The sequence below is a fragment of the Populus alba genome, chromosome 7 (assembly GCF_005239225.2).
Source record: "Populus alba chromosome 7, ASM523922v2, whole genome shotgun sequence".
Lineage (NCBI taxonomy): Eukaryota > Viridiplantae > Streptophyta > Magnoliopsida > Malpighiales > Salicaceae > Populus > Populus alba.
The window spans coordinates 1292536-1297468 of NC_133290.1; positions in this window are offsets into that span (position 1 = coordinate 1292536).

A 4933-nucleotide genomic window follows, 5' to 3' on the forward strand; every position below is an offset into this window, starting at 1 on the left:
ATTATTTTTTTAATAAATATTTTTAAAATAAAAAAACAAACAAAACTTAGATTTTATGAGTTCTAAAATTATGACACTGCGAATCCCACGGAATTTCTACTCGAATTAGTTAAGGGAGAGAATCAATATTGCATGAACAATTCTAAATATTACATAGAGGTGGCATACGTATCCCAACAAGAAGTATGGCATTATGTATATGTATAATTACATATAATATACGTATTTATACATGTATACACACACAAGCATGCATATATAGACTTGGCTAATATTGTCCCCACACGTAAACTCTCAAATCCAAACAAAGCACTCTTCACCACAAAACTGATCTTGGATTTGAAATATTTCAGTGAATGACAAAAAGCTCTTCTCCACACATGCCTAGCTAATATAGAAGCCAATTGCATGTTCTTTAAAATATCATATCCATATATAATTTATAGCTGACAATGCAAAACAATCTTCCATTATATGAATGCAGCAGTAATTAAATTTATCGATTTATTTATTTATTATGTATATGTTCATCATGCTTTTCTTTAGCTAATCCATGCATGTCCTGCTGTGCATTGTGTATGGCGAGAATCGGTTAATCGGTGGAGCTCAATGGACATGTTTAACTTATGATCTCTTTTGTCATTAGATGTAATCATTTGGTAGTTATTGGGGACAGTAGGGGTGATTTGGTAAATAAAAAAAAATAATTAAAAAAAATAGAATCTGGTGAACCATGTCGTTGCCTTCGAACAGTATGTACAGTGCTATCCAGTGGCCAAAACTATGATTCTAGGACAACTTTCAAAATGTCTTGGTGTCCTTTCCACGTTTCAGTGGCGCATGTAGCCCTATGATAGTTAATGTGGCACATGTAGTCTCTTTTTTTTATTATTCCCTCCTACTCAATTTTCATGTTGGAATTATATATATATATATAAAAGCCTCTAAAGTTTGCATGTATTTTATAAAATGAAGGGGTTGCTTCAAGTGTTTGGTTTCTTAGTTGAGTTCGAGTATGAAATTTAAAAGTTTGAGGGTTTAAAAGATTAACTTAGTTTACAAAGTTGACACATATTTCTTTGTTATTTTTTTTTTTAGTATTTTGTTATTTTTTTAATACACTTTCTATGGTATTTTTTAATCATTTTGATAAAATGGGTTGTCTTGGTTTCTGTGTTTTTTTTTTTTCCTGTGCTTGTTGAATTTAGCTTTTCGAAGGAATTTTTTTTAAAATTAAATTAAATTGATTGATTTTATCTTCCGATATTTATCTATTTTGATGTTGAGCTCATTTGTTTAGCTTGGATCAGGAATTTAACAGATTGTGAATTTAACAGATTCACTTAAGCTTGCTTGATTTTTTTTAGCTCTTTTTTTTTCACATTTCATCCTCTAATATTTTTTTATATTCTCTTTCTGTAGGATTTATCTTTTTTTAAAAAAAATAACAAGGGATGTCTTGGTCTTTTTTTCTGGTCTTTGTTAAGTCTTGCTTTTTGAAAAAAAAATTATTTTTTAATTAAATTAAATTTATTGATTTTATCTTCTGGCATTTAAATTGAGGTAATACCTAAATGAATTTTTTTTGGAAATTAATATTTTTTTGTTTTTTTTTACTTTTATTTTATAGAGTTGTCCTTACTGAATTCATGTCTTGAGGCATGAATTCAGCAAAATTTATCGGGTTTGATTCTTGCTTTTTCTTCAATACTTTTTAATATTTTTTTTTATTATCTGAAGTCAACTATCAAAATCTTAGATCTTTAAAAGAAAAAAAACTACATTTTCTTGATATCTTTTATAGCCTATTTATCCTGTGGATTCAAAAGTAACAGATACAGCATGATTGAAGAGGCAATCTTCTTTGAAACATATCAAGAGTGGATATGTCAGATGTCTTGTCAGTATTCGTAATCCATATCTGGCCACGAGCGGTACACAGAATAGTTGCGCGACCCCAAACACCGACTCGGAAAAGATGGCTCAACTTGCCATTTATCAGCCAAGTTTTCATTATAATATCACTTTTTCTTCTTTTTTCTTTTTCATTATAATATCACCTCCCCAGGGTTGGGCTCCGAATCCCTTTAAGATTTTCGAGACTGTTAAATAAATTACAAATCTTACCGATCTGAATTCATATTGTTTTCACAGTGTGGTGAAAACTGATACCACTCGATAAAAAGATTAAAACAAAAAAACAGTTATTTTTCTTTTGTTTTTTTATCATTAGGGTACCCTTTAACAGGTATTTGTGGACCGATGTAATATTTTATAGTTATTTTTCTTTTGTTTTTCTTTTTATATCATTTAGGTATTATTGAATTTGTGAACCGAGATATATAATTTTGTATACTTTTAAAGAGAAAAATATTGTTAGAATTGTGATAACATGTTATTCTAAACAATTAGGTATTAGTCTATTACAACTAAATAAATATTTGTATTGAACAGATTACATGGATGGCTTAACACACGTATTTATAAACAATGAAACAGCTCATGGCTTAAAAGAAGGTCTGGTCGTGCTAAATTATAATAATAACTTAAAAGGAAACATAATTTTTTATTTAACCATTAGATATGCTCAAATTTCTACAAGAGTCTTTGGAGGCTCCTTTTCCTATGGTAGTAACTAGATTGATATGTGGATCATCATATCTTTAAATATAAAAAATCTTGTCAAGACCGTATGATGTTAGTAGTTTTAGTGATTTTCCTTCTTTGTTTTTAATTTCTCGCTTATTTCAAATTTTATGCTTTTTTTCTTTACTATTTCAGGCTTTTGTTTTTGTTTCCTAGTTAAGGTGGGGGATTTTAGCCTATTTAAAGTTTTGTAAACCTCCTAAGAAAGCAAACTTCATTATTATTATTTTAAAGAATATAAACTTTCAGATTTAGAGCTCACATCTATAGCTCTTTTCACTCATTAAAATATCCCGTGTTCTTTGTTTAATTGTTGCCTTTAGCTTTTGTTTACATCAAGAAATACATATAAAACTATTTTTTTTATCTCACTTAATAAACTAATTTTTTAGATTTAGGTAGGTTTTTGACACACTTTTATAATTACCATATAGAACATAAGATTTTTGGTCAATTTTGACTATGAATCATAGCTACAAGATCAGATCTAGGAGTGAACCTAATTTAAAATCTGAGTTATTTGTCGAATAAGTTGCCTCTTGTTTTTGCGTTTCAAAAGTATTTTAAAAAACAAAAATTAATTTTTTTTGCTTTTAATTTTTTTTTGTTTTTAAATTATTTTGATGATGTATTGATATCAAAAATAATTTTTTTTATAAAAAATATGATTCAAATATATTTTCAAACAAAAAAAATATATTTTAAAGAAGAACACCCCGGCCTCTGTTACAGTAAAATTCCTGAAATGCTTTGTTGTTTTGGCAAAAGAAAAATCAGGCTATTTCACTGACTTGACCTAGACCAGTGCCGGAAATTGACACTCCGGATCAGGGCACAACTGCAAACTAGCTGCATGGATCAAGAAAACAAAGATTCTTCTGAAACTGTGGTGGTCTATCATAATTACCGACTAGGCAAAACACAGGACAATTTTAGTGGAGATTTTGGTTTTCTTTCCGAGTTGGGGAAGGGGGGCCTCGAGCAGGACGAGGGTTTTGGATTCTTCTAGAGATTTTGATAGAAAGGTAGGGGACCTCTCTTGGAGAGACACATGCTGATAAAGAAAGTTCGATTCCTCATTACAGCGTCATCACCAGCTTCATCAATTATTGTTTCTTTCTGGGACCCCTCCTGTTAACATGTGTGTTCTTGTCTCTGATTTCTTGCGTTTACCAACAAATCAATGTCCTTTTTACCTCTAGGAATACTCCCGCAGAAACTGTTTAGGGTTCGTATCATAGGGCAACATGTTTTTTAAACGTAGTTGAGCTACCGTTTACTTTGACATTTGGCCAGATAGATTCCATGTTCATAACCAGACAGTTTGCTCCATGGATATGGCTCCAAGTTGCTTTAAGATTTACGATCTTGTATAGTTTAGTAGCATGCACCTTTTGAGTAGCTAGGAAGGAAGAAATATTGAGAATATATATATACTTCTTGAAGAAGTATAATATAAGGTAAAAACAATTTGATACAAATTATAATATAAGGTAAAGCCTTGTGTTAATTATTGAGAATGAAGTGGTGATAGTGACAAATTAATTCTTGGAGAATGATAGTGAAATTACACTGATGAGGACCAACCAACTTTAGAGAGTATCTTATAAATGTGGCCACTGATTTTCTTCAGATAATTATTTAATGAATTTTTCATGCAATAACTACTCTTTGACGGCTTCAACTTTCTGACAAAAATAAAATCCGACATTATCTAATATCACTATTGGCCATTTGTCGAATATCTTGTTGTCTTTTAAAAAAAACAAGTAGTCATTTTCTTGTTATTTTATGCATTAATTTAACGACTCAAGCCTTGTCTAGGAATCTCCTGCTGGTTGATGCATGCCATAGGGTATATGTTACTTGGTAAAAAAAAAAAGACTATGATCCAGTTTTCGTTCTCATATGTTTTTATTTATTCATATTTTCTTTTCATGATACTTTTAAATTATTTTTTGAACCAAAATACTCCCTAGATTATTAAAGAGAAATAAATTTCAAAGTATAAAAAAAATATAAAATAATTTTTAAAAACTCAACAAAACTTAAATATAAAAAAAATCAATTGTTTATGAACTCAAATTTAATGGCTCAAAAAACCTTCATTGGGCTAGCTGAACTAAGGGAATGACTTGCCCTCTCTTGAGTTAGGCAAAGAAAAGAACTCACCCTTCATTTGTAATATTATTGTATTTTCTCTCAAAAAATCATTTATTTAATCATCAGAGAGTCATCAATTTCATTAAAAAAAATATTTTACAGGTATTAAATACCAGACATCTCA